General features: G+C 34.5%; 1 pseudogene; it reads right to left on the bottom strand.

Annotated features, from left to right (window-relative positions):
* Positions 1-1,352: 1,352 nt before the first annotated feature.
* Positions 1,353-11,285, bottom strand: LOC127084822 (sodium/hydrogen exchanger 4-like; annotated as a pseudogene).
* Between the last annotated feature and the right edge of the window lie 2,186 nt (positions 11,286-13,471).

The following is a 13,471-nucleotide window of genomic DNA, read 5'->3' as shown; positions in this document are numbered from 1 at the left end:
TGGCCTTTTTATGTGGTTTGAGTTCACTTTTTTTCCTCAGGGTTTATATCAAACATATCCATATAATTTCCCTCATCATCTTTGAGATGCGTATAACCTTTAACTACCAAATACCGTAGTTTCTAATATAGAAATATGAAGAAACATAAAAGTTTATATTTCCAATGGTCAAATATGTGGGAAATAAACATTAGAGATTTGACTTAGTAAGGAATACTTGTTTCTTCAACATTAACATTTTAATGATCAACCATTTTTCTCAAACATCTTATACTCTTACATGATTAAGTACTAAAATAAGATATTAGAGCTGATCTAATTCCAACTGACGGTGAGAAAAATACAAGAAATTGTGAAGACAAACTTCTCAAAGTGTTTTTGATGAAGACATGCTCTACAAGCAAATGTGCATCGTAAAAAGAATGGTTCAAGACTCAAGCTCAAGCCAAACTTCACTTATAAAAGAATTCAAAGTCTTGAATATTTCTATTGATTTGATTAAATTATTAAGGTATAAAGTTCTCAACCTCCCTATGTTAATTCAAGTGCTCAAGGTTTTTCATACATACATATCATGTTTCATTTAGGCCTCTTAAATATTTTCATTTGACATTACACTTCATTTATCACTGTATTCTGTCATTCTGCCTTGATGGTAATCGGTTTTGACATTACACTTCATTTTTCACTGTATTCTGTCATTCTTCCTTGATGGTAATCGGTTTTGACATTACACTTCATTTTTCACTGTATTTTGTCATTCTTCCTTGATGTATTTTGTCATTCTTCCTTGATGGTAATCGGTTAACAGGTTTGAGGTAATCGATTACCAGCTGTATGCGCTGTCTCCTGTGACAAGTTTTGCAGCAGGTAATTGGTTACCATGTTCTAGGTAATCGATTACACAGTAAAAAAATTCAAATTTTTTAACGTTGGCTAAGGTGTAACTGACTACACCATATTGGGTAATCGATTACCATTGAACCAGTGGCAGAAAGAAATGCATTCTTTCATGAAAATCTTTTCTGAAATGTGTTCATGAAGCATGACATCTATTAATGAATTATGACCATTTAGAATTGTGTCTAAGGGTTATATATAAGTCATATTTTTAGAATTTGAAGTGACCTCCTTCACACAAATATTTCAAACAATTCTTTTCTCTTCATCTTTTAAAATTCTATCAAGTGTTCTTGATTAAATTTTCTGGGAAACTTTCTACACATAATTACAATATACATTCATATAGTTTCATCCATATCATTCTTAAATCACTTGTATGTCATAAAGAAAATTGATTATTTAAAAGGAGAAGATCAATTAATAGATTGATATAATTATTCCATCGGTCAAAAACTTATAAAAATTCATATTGTTCTTATTATCCTGTTGTCCAGGATTGTTGAAAACAAGAGAGTCATTAAGAGAGGATTGTTCTCTTAGTGAACTTAGTGAAAAATACAAGAGAATTTTTCTTGGTATTGTTGTTAGAGTTTGTATAGAAAGACTAAAATCTAACTATAATAAAATGTCTTACATGTGGTAAGGAGACTGGAGTACTCTCGAATTGTGAGGGAAACCACTTTGCATCTTGGTGTTCTTGAGTTTATGCACTTTACCGTTTCATTGCATAACCAAACCAGAAAAGAAAGAACAAATTTTCATAAAACCGGAAAAAGTGTTCAAAGAACCTAATTCACCCCTCTCTTAGGCGCATACTCAACTTACATTTGGCATAAGAGCGGGTTATTGGTAACCTGCTCCTTAGATCCAGAAGATGGCTTCCGCAAGCGCAAACCCGATTTTCAAAGATGGTGGTAGTAGCAACAAACCCCCTCTATTTTCTAGAGAATATTTTGACTTCTATAAAATCCGCATGAAAGCACATTTAGAAACACAAGGAGATGGTATATAGAAAACCGTTGATCAGTCTTAAGAAACTAACTACTACCTTAGAGCTTCAAGTTCACGCTTTTATGTGATATTCGTCCTTGAGTTGCTACTGCATTCCAAAACGCGTTGAATGCGCGTTGAAGCCGCTTAATCTTCAAAAATGGACTATAGAAGTTCATCATTTGTTTTCCAACTTTCAAGTGCATCTCTTAGATATCCAATATGATTTGTTGAATTGCTTTGCTAGCACTCTAAAGTGTCAGGGTTAGAGCAAGGTCCTCCAAATATAGGTCTCATGTACGCATCATCAAACTTCCTCCAATAGTAATGTATGGTGTACACAGGACTTCCTATTAACATGGATAGGCTTTCCTTTGCGCGGCTAATGTTGGTTTCTGTTGACTCATGGAAGGATAGCAAAGGTAGATTCAAGTCCCCAACTGGTGACCCCGGCTCCGATGATTCTTCATGTCTGGTGTTTATCCTTCTTACATGGTGGGGAAGAAGATATCTAATAAGTGGTTTTGTGAGACAACCAAACACCTGCAATGCCATCATTTTGGTTATATTGAAACATTCTGAGAATAATCAAATGAACGATAATTTGCTTGATGATAAACTCTGGAAAGTTAATCTCTTATAGCTCCATCATGAGCTTTTCTAAGTTGTTATCTGTTGCTACTAAGATTAAGAGCATATAGGAAAAAAACTGATGTCGTCACACCTTAGATCATTTATTTTAAAAATGAGGCCATAACGGACCGATTTCTAGTCCGGTTTATAAAATATAATCTAGACAAAACCATCCTCTATCAAATCTATCGAAGGAGAATAACAACTCACCAGTGTAGTGAAAAGTACAACAATAATGGTGTTGGTAATCATTGTCGCTTTAACCGGGTCTGAAGTAACCCCAGAGAAGGTGAACTGCATAAAAAAAATGAAAATTCAATGGCTCATTATGCTACACTGGTATAAATTTCATTCTAACGACAATGTCTAGAAATGAAAAGGTCATGAACATACCTGTTTGAAAGCCAAAGCGATGGAGACTGCTCCCCTCATTAGTCCAGCCCACCAAATGATTATCTGTATCATTCACAAAACATAAGAAACCGATCTAATTTTCTCAAATAACTGTGACACTACAAGACTATCATATAAAACAGGAAGAGTAACCTGGTGTTGTAATGTGATACCCGGTGTTTCTTCGACGCGCCTATTCATATAATTGACAAGTGCGGAGAGGGGGAATATAAATGCAGCCCTCCCCAGCAATATTAAGAAGATTAAGCAACTGTAAATTCCCAACAAATTTCCAAATCTGCAATGAAGTTGACAAGAAAATATTTATGTTGCAATGAATCTCCCAAGTTATTTTGAAGACGATATTAGAAACACAAGGTCAATTTTACAAATTAATTTTAGTCAAAATCAGTTTTAGTCTTCGCAGAACCAAAGATACACTTAATTGTATAGAGTCGTAGAGAAGTATAGTACCTTAAATGGGTCATCCTCCACTTTTCAATGTCAAGGGCATCCATACCCACATAAAGAAATATGAAGGTTTCCGCAATAAACGACATTGTTGCAAACACATGCCTGGAGAAGAGAAACCAAAATCAGAAATCTAAGACCTTGAGTCTGGAAATTACTAAACTTTACCATGGACTAACCAAATACCTGGTTGTGGTTCTTGAAATTTCAGTCACATTATGCCATGCGTAGTGTGACATTGATATTCCACAAAAGAAAACAGTGAGGATTCCACTTAGTTGAAGTAGCTGTATAAGAATTTTCAGTTTAGATGGATGGTGGAAAAAAAAAGTATCTAAACTTAATAAAAAGCAAAAATCTCTAAGTTATATGACTGTCTGTTTTGACAAACTTATTTGATTTTTTCTGCCATTATAAATACTGGTATAAAAATTCGATAAATAGCTCATTTGCAGCTTATAGCAAAAGCAGTTATCTTGATAAGCACTTACGTATAAGCTTACATAAGGTATTTCTACAGCAAAAGATAAAATAAAGTTAAATTGTTTTCATAAATTCACGGAAATAGTCTCACAAAATCTATGTCAGTAGATGAGCTCAAAATAGACCATGGAACTTATGAAACAACTTATAGGTAAATTGAAATAGTTTAACTTTATTTTCTCTTTTGTTGTAGAAATAGCTATACATAAGAGCTTACTAGTATTTAATAAGCACTTATATTTTAAGTGCTTAACTAAGTTGTTTATTCAAACTGGGCCTTAGTTCTTTAGGCTTGTAACTGGTGCGAAATCAATAAAAGACAAAATAAGCGAGCATCCATACCTCTGCCTGAAAGGAATTCCTCTTTAGTTGGAGAGAGAAAGAAGGAGAAACATTAACAATTATAGAAAATAGAATTGAAAGTACGTGAGTATTTTTTGGTGAACTTATGGATGGAAGAAAGAGAAATTTTCTCTTGATATTATAGCCAACCATTGTAGCATGCATATTCATTATAAATACTTCATTTTATTTCATTTTCTAACATCAGAGAGTGAAAAGCCTTTTTTTTGAGATACATATCCAAAAGAGAGTTTATCCACCATATTTGTTGGTGAGAGTTGTAATAATCATTGTGTTATTATTCATTTTAAACAGGAGATATACTTGTTGTTCCATTGTTATTGTTATATAGTTATTATAGTGGGAAAGTTTGATCCAGGGATAATCATTTATCCGCCGACCTTGTTTTAGGCGTTTGTTTTTGTGTTACCTTTCCCAACAAGTGGTATCAGAGCTTCGGCTCACCACACATTTTAACTTTTATTATTACAATGGACGAGTCAACCTCTGTGGGATCATCAACAATGATCAAGTTAACTTCTTCAAATTACTCCATTTGGAAACCCAGAATGGAAGACATACTCTATTGCAAAGAGTTGTATCAACCTTTGCAAAATGAGGGGACGAAGCCTACCGGAAAGTCTGATGATGACTGGAATATCATGAACAGGAAAACTGTCGGACAAATTCGACAATGGATCGATCAAAGCGTTTTTCATCATGTTGCGCAAGAAACAGTTGCGTACACATTATGGAAGAAACTAGAAGCTTTGTACGAGAGAAAGACAGCCCAGAATAAAGCCTCTACTATTCGGCGATTGGTGAACCTCAAGTATAGAGAAACTAGGAGTGTTTCTGAACACTTGAGCGATTTTCAAAGATTGATAAATCAACTCACCAATATGAAGATGGTGCTTGAAGATGAATTGCAAGCATTATTATTACTAAGTTCCTTGCCTGATAGTTGGGATACGCTTGTGGTTTCATTGAGTAACTCAGCACCACAAGGTGTTCTAACATTAGACATAGTAAAAGATAGCATGTTCAATGAAGAATCTAGAAGGAAGGAACAAGGATTGACGACTGAGTCTGAGGCGCTTGTTACTGAGTATCGTGGAAGAAGTATCCACAAGAAGTTCAATACTAGAGACAAGTCAAGGGGAAATTCTGGAGATAAGTTCAGGGGTAGGTCGTGGACAAGAAAAGACATAGAATGTTTTTATTGTCACGAGAAAGGTCACATGAAGAAAGAATGTAGAAAGCTCAAAAGAGAGCAACAAGAAAATGGTGATGCGAGTAACAGAGCTGCTACCATCTTTCAAGGCAATGAGGTAATCTTTGTTGGTGATGACGGTCATGTTAATTTGACATCACAAGATACATGTTGGATTGTGGATTCTGGTGCATCATTCCATGTAACCTCACAAAGGGATTTCTTTTATTCCTATACAAGCGGTGATTTTGGCTGTGTGAAGATGGGGAATGATGATAAATCCAAGATTGTGGGCAAAGGTGATGTTTGCCTAGAAACAAACAGCGGTTTTCGCGTAACGTTGAAAGATGTGAGACATGTTCCTGACATGCGTCTCAATCTAATATCAACCGGACTTCTAGACGAAGAAGGTTATACTAGTGTGTTCGGAGATAGGAAATGGAAGTTGTCAAAAAGTTCCTTGGTAATAGCCCGAGGCAAGAAAGAAAACACCCTTTATGTGATAGAAGCCAAAGTCAATAATGGGTGTGTTAATGCTCTCAAAGAAGACTTCTCGGTCGAGCTATGGCATAAACGGCTCGGACATATGAGTGAGAAGGGACTTCAAATCCTAGCCAAAAGAGGTATTTTGGCCGGTATGAAAGGATTGGAAATGTCGCTTAAGCCATGTACACATTGTTTGGCTGGAAAGCAACATAGAGCTTCATTTCAATATAAGGCTCCACAAAGAAGACCAAATGTTTTAGATTTGGTGCATTCTGATGTTTGTGGTCCAATGAGCACTAGTACTCATGGAGGTGCAAGGTATTTTGTTACCTTTATTGATGACCACTCCAGGAAGGTTTGGGTGTATCCACTCAAAACAAAAGATCAGGTGTTTGTAGTATTCAAACAGTTCCATGCTAGCGTTGAGCGAGAAACTGGAAAGAAGTTAAAATGTGTTCGCACTGACAATGGAGGAGAGTTTATGGGAGATTTCAAACATTATTGTATTAGTAATGGAATTCGGCATGAAAGATCTGTCCCGAAGACGCCTCAGCACAATGGAGTGGCTGAGAGAATGAACAGGACTATTGTTGAAAGAGTGAGAACAATGTTATCTCATGCTAAGTTACCCAAGAGTTTTTGGGGTGAGGCTCTGATGACTGCAGTTGATTTAATCAACCTATCCCCTTCAGCTCCATTGAACGGTGATGTTCCAAATAGTTTTTGGACATGTAAAGATGTATCCTACAACCATTTGAAGGTGTTCGGTTGTAGAGCGTTTGTTCATATTCCAAAAGATGAGAGATCGAAACTCGACTCGAAGTCGAAGGAATGCATCTTCTTGGGATATGGTAATGAAGCATTCGGGTACAGGTTATGGGATCCTGTAGAGAAAAAGATTATCAGAAGCAGAGATGTTATCTTCTTAGAAGACCAGAATATTGAAGATATTCAGAAGGGAGTTAAGCCTGTTATTTCTGAAGAACATCCAATCAACTTAGATATGACTCCTCCTTTGGAAGATTACGAGGGAGAAGAAATAGAAGATATTGGAGATGCAGAGAATGAACCTCCAGTTGATAATGATCCAGCTGAAGAAATAGCAGTTGATGATGAAAATGAAGATATGGTTGAAGAGCCCCAATTAAGAAGGTCATCCAGGATTCCAAAACCGCAAACCAAATATCCTGAAACAGAATTTGTGTTACTTACTGATGGGGGAGAACCAGAGTCTTATGAAGAAGCCATGATGGATAACCACAAAGGAGAGTGGTTGAAAGCCATGCAGGAAGAAATGCAATCCTTGCATGAGAACATGACTTATAAGTTGGTAGATTTACCGAAAGGTAAAAGGGCACTCAAAAATAAATGGGTGTACAAGTTAAAGTCTGATGAGAATAACTCACGACCTAGATACAAGGCGAGGTTAGTCGTGAAAGGATTTAGTCAAAAGAAAGGCATTGACTTTGAAGAGATTTTTTCACCCGTGGTTAAGATGTCATCAATCCGGGTAGTGCTTGGTTTGGCTGCTAGTCTTAATCTAGAAGTGGAACAACTAGATGTGAAGACTGCATTTCTTCATGGTGATTTAGAAGAAGAAATTTACATGGAGCAGCCAGAGGGATTCAAAGTCAAAGGTAAAGAAAACTTGGTATGTCAGCTGAAAAAGAGTTTATACGGACTTAAGCAGGCACCACGTCAATGGTACAAGAAGTTTGATGCATTCATGATTGATCATGGATACCGAAGAACTAATTCTGATCATTGTGTGTTTGTGAAGAGATTTGATGATGGTGAGTTCATCATATTACTCTTGTATGTTGATGATATGTTGATCGTAGGACAAAATAGTGAGAAGATAAGCACATTGAAGAATGAAATGAAGAAGTATTTTTCAATGAAAGACTTGGGACCTGCAAAATATATTCTTGGTATGTCCATCCGTCGTGATCGGAAGGAACGGAAGTTGTGGCTATCACAAGAAAAATATATCGAGAAGGTGTTGGAGCGGTTCCACATGGAAAAGGCAAATCCAGTTGCTACTCCACTTGCTAGTCATTTTTGTCTTAGTTCAAAGCAGAGTCCGTTAAATGAAATTGAAAGGCGGGATATGAGAAAAGTGCCATATGCCTCAGCTGTTGGAAGCTTGATGTATGCAATGGTATGTACACGAGCAGATATAACACACGCGGTTGGTGTTGTTAGTAGATTCTTGGCAAATCCAGGAAAGGAGCATTGGAATGCTGTGAAGTGGATCTTGCGATATCTAAGAGGAACTTCCAAAATGAGTTTGTGTTTTGGAAGTAGAGAACCTGAACTAATTGGCTATACAGATGCAGATATGGCGGGAGATATTGATTCTAGGAAATCAACTTCTGGATTCTTGATTACATTTTCAGGGGGAGCTGTATCATGGCAGTCAAAGCTACAAAAGTGTGTTGCTTTGTCTACCACAGAGGCAGAGTTCATTGCAACAACAGAAGCTTGCAAGGAAATGTTATGGATGAAGCAGTTCTTGCATGAATTAGGACAAGAACAACAGAAGTATGTCGTGCATTGTGATAGTCAGAGCGCAATCCACTTAAGCAAGAATTCAAGTTTTCACTCAAGGTCAAAGCATATTGATGTGAGATATCACTGGATACGTGATATGTTGGATTCCAAGCAACTGCAGCTTGAGAAAATCCATACTGATGACAATTGCTCAGATATGATGACCAAGTCCTTACCCAAGGACAAGTACGAGTTCTGCAGGAGAGCTGCTGGATTGATGGAGCCCTTCACCTAAATCGGAAGGGGGAGATTGAAAGGAATTCCTCTTTAGTTGGAGAGAGAAAGAAGGAGAAACATTAACAATTATAGAAAATAGAATTGAAAGTACGTGAGTATTTTTTGGTGAACTTATGGATGGAAGAAAGAGAAATTTTCTCTTGATATTATAGCCAACCATTGTAGCATGCATATTCATTATAAATACTTCATTTTATTTCATTTTCTAACATCAGAGAGTGAAAAGCCTTTTTTTTGAGATACATATCCAAAAGAGAGTTTATCCACCATATTTGTTGGTGAGAGTTGTAATAATCATTGTGTTATTATTCATTTTAAACAGGAGATATACTTGTTGTTCCATTGTTATTGTTATATAGTTATTATAGTGGGAAAGTTTGATCCAGGGATAATCATTTATCCGCCGACCTTGTTTTAGGCGTTTGTTTTTGTGTTACCTTTCCCAACACTGCCAGCATGTAGGATAGATATGCCATTAACATCATCATTGAAATTTCACGAACATTTGAATGTCTGCATGCATATGCAGGCGAAAATTTGTTAACTTGTCCTCAAATTTTCACCTTCATAACTCAAGAATATGAAATGGGATTGTTGAACTTTGATGTTTACATTTAAAATCAATCTTTAAATACTATTTTTACAGAACTTATAGAGAAAAATGTACATACTTTCCAAAGGTTAACGCTTTCAAGATATATGCTGTGACAAGTCCAGCCTGCATAAACAAGAATTCATCGAAGTAAACAGGAATTCCCAAGAACAAACTACGAGCGTAATGTGATCGACTAACTAAAGAATTTATAGGAAGCTGTGAATTCAGCTAATAACACTTGAAAAAACATATCTTGGTCATTTGTTGCCTACAATGCTCATTAGCAATACTCACTATGACTCCAAGCGCAGTGCTTGCTGCGAATAGATACAAGAAATCACCAATAACACGGAATGCCTTGCCGTCAAGTCTTGAAACATCAAGCTTTTGGACTGCATTGAAGAGTACAACTGATGTTGCATCGTTTACCACTCCTTCCCCAAAGACTAAGCTGTATAGTAAAGGAGTAGCTTCTTGATTAAGAACCTACAAGAGCCTCCAAATGCAGTGTTTAAACTAAGATCATGTGGATATATAATTAAATGGATAAAGCTATTCACAAATCTAACCAACCTGTAGCGTACATACTGTGTCGGTTGAGGAGAAAATTACTCCTAAAGCTGAATCAAATTAAGATAAGCAAATTGTTAACCAAATACGTATATATAGATTATCGATCATTACTTTTAGAACAACAACTCCGGTTCAAAAGAAAATAGATAAGAAAAACACAAACAAAGAACACACGAGATTTAATCACGAAATTATTGTGCCTACGTGTACGACTACAGACTGCAGTATCTTTCAATTACTCAAGATTAGCATTTAAAATTAGGGTTTGTATTTAAATGCTCATGTCCAATTTACAATAATGTTACACTTGAAATGTAGCAACCAATTAAAAATATTGTATGTTTTTGCATAATATTGAGATGATGCAGTTAATCTTACCAAGATAATCTAGCGCTGTAAGGGAAGGGAAGCCCAACTTGGGAAACAGCCACCAGCTGCCTAGATGAACCAAATGTAAGGTGAATCCATGAAAATGATCGAAATAGAAATAATAACGCAACACACTTCACTAAAGAGAAAAACTAAAAGACCAGTCATTACCAACGGTAATAATAGATGTTGAAATAAAAACACCGACCACTCCAAACAGCATGATGGTCAAAAAGTTGTGGAAGAACTGTTTCTTCTTCACCTGAAATCTGTTTGAAAAGGTAACTCAAAAACATCAAATTTTGGAATGTCTAGAGATGCTTCAAGTCTAAAACAAGAGAGAAAGTTTTACCCTGCATTGAATATTATAGGAGGAAGGAGATATATGAAGAATACTTCTTCATTAAATGTAAGGATTCGAGAACTTTTTCCCTGAGTTATTAACAATATAACCACTCCAGCAATGCATCCCTACCAAAGTGAACATGTTAGAGGCATAGAGTATATTATTAGCACCGAGACCTCTAGACAAAGAAGTGTCAGTGTCCGAAATGTATCAGCATATAATTACGTTCAATTTACTTATTTTTTCTAAAATTATTATCCGTGTCGACTTGTATATGTTCATGACAGATTTATCAGTAAAAATCAACTGAATTTTCAAGCGTTCATGATTAACAACAAATGGCTTATGTGCAATAAAGCAGACAACAAGAACTATGATGAGACAGCAATATTAACAGAAATAGAAATTATAGATTTCATAACGAGTATGGATCTTACAACAAAAATGGCAACAATAGATTCATTAACCCATCGACTTTCTTCAAGCAAGTGACCAATGAGTAAACAGAGGCAAAGAACAGCGACAAAGAGTGTTATAGGAACAACCTGTGCATGATCATGAGCCATATTTTTTTCCATATCAGATGGGATATCAAATGCAACCCTCATCATGCTCATGATCATGGCCATTGTTATTTTTCTTCAGTTCTCGAACAATGATTCTCTCACTCACTCAAAAAAACCTTTTTGTACGGCAAAAGTTGATGTCAGAGAATCAGGTTAAGTTTTTATATTAGGTGAATTTGAGTGAACCCTAAAATAACAAACAAAATAACCTATCACTCTTTACCTTTAATTCATCATACTTATTAAGTGTAATTTCCTTTTTTGGATCATCACATTATATGGGACATATTTATATTTTTTTTTGACCATTTCATATTTATTAAAAAATATATATAAATAATTTTTTTTTATCAAAATATTCTTAATTAAATAATATTAATTAAAAAATAAAAAATAAAAAATAAAAATAATTAATACTATATCTAAAATTGAAAAGCATCCTTCATTATAAAATAATTATTATTTTATATATTAATGTTTCCCTATCGCTCCTAATTTAGATGTGTATATTATTCAAAGAGTGTGTGATAATTATGGAGTGGAGGTGGTTTCATGATATTGAACAAATTATTTATCCCATAAATCCTATATTGAATAAAATATGATCAATATTGAATAAAATGGAGTGTGGAGATGCATCTCTATATATTATTAATGGTTAGATAGATAAGAGTTATATATATATATATATATATATATATATATATATATATATATATATATATATTCGTCATTAAAATGGAGGTATCACATCATATCTGAAATACTCCATATATCATTAATAGTGTTTTTATTCCGTGAGTTGATTTAATTAACAAAATAAAGATGTGCATCAATCGAAAGGGTGTAACAGAAAAGATGACACATTTTATTAGATGCATGAAGTGTTAACGTGTCACTCTTTACCGTTAATTTATGTGTATTATGTGTACTTTCCTTATTGGATCATCACATTATATTGGACATATTTATATTTCTTTTGACCATTTCATACACACACACACATATATATATATATATATATATATATATATATATATATATATATATATATATATATATATATATATATATATATATATATATATATATATATATATATATATATATATATATATATATATATAAATTTATCAAAATATTCTTTATTAAATAATATAAATTAAAAAATAATAATTAATACTATATTTAGAATTGAAAGCATCATTTATTATAATTGATATATGCTATTAAAAATAAGATTCAAGTAAATTGGGCATACACTATCATGTACCATATAAAGCACCAACAATCCTTAACCGGTGGATTACCCTATGCTAGGTTAATCACCAATTTTTTGGAAGGTTGTGGGATTGATCTGAAATGGGAATCGAAGAAGAAGATGTCTGCTAGGGAATATGAGATTAATGCTTCAACGCTGGTTGGGAATTATGGTATCTTTTTGGTCGGATGGCGTGTATAAGGATAAGGATGAACCCTCTAATGCTCCTCCATTGACTCTAGAAGGCAGGTACACCAATGAAGTCCTCTACAACAAGATCTGTTCAGTTCAATCCACTATGATGCGTAATTATCGTGAGCAGAAATTTGAAATGACTTCCATTAAGATACTTTTGGAAAACCTTACCAAATCCCAAAACCCGAAAATTAGTGATGAAGAGGAAAGTGGTGAAGATGAAGAGAATGTGGAAATGTCGGAAAGTGATTAAAGTGTTTAAAATAATTATTGTGTTTGTTTCTTTGTTTCTTTTATTATGATGAATTCTCTTGTATTTCAGTTTATGTTTTATTAAGTATGGGTAAGTTGGTTTTGTATTAAGTTATGTGCTCTTGGTTGTCTTGTATGTGTTCATTTTATATGCTATACTATCATACAACATATGGTTATTTATTGTTTAGTCTTTTCAATCCTTTTTGCTAATGACAAAGAGGGAGAAAATATATTTTTGGTTGTTGTATGTTGTATGTCTCTCTAACAATGCAGCTAGCAATTACTTTAAATATTCTCTTAATCATGGATCAAGAGGGAGCTTCAATTAAGTGGGAGTTTCAATTGCTAGAGAAAGCAAGACTGGATAAAACTTTCAATAAAGAGTTGTCATCATCAAAAAGGGGGACAATGTGAAGACAAGCTTCTCAAAGTGTTTTTGATGAAGACATGCTCTGTAAGAAAATGTGCATCGCAAAGAGAATGGTTCAAGACTCAAGCTCAAGTCAAGATTCACTTATAAAAGAATTTCAAGTATTGAAGATTTCTATTGATTTGATCAAATTATTAAAGTATAAAGTTCCCAACCTCTCTATGTTCATTCAAGTGC

Source organism: Lathyrus oleraceus, chromosome 5, assembly GCF_024323335.1.
Source record: "Lathyrus oleraceus cultivar Zhongwan6 chromosome 5, CAAS_Psat_ZW6_1.0, whole genome shotgun sequence".
Classification (NCBI taxonomy): domain Eukaryota; kingdom Viridiplantae; phylum Streptophyta; class Magnoliopsida; order Fabales; family Fabaceae; genus Lathyrus; species Lathyrus oleraceus.
This window is presented reverse-complemented; position numbering and strand designations above follow the sequence as displayed.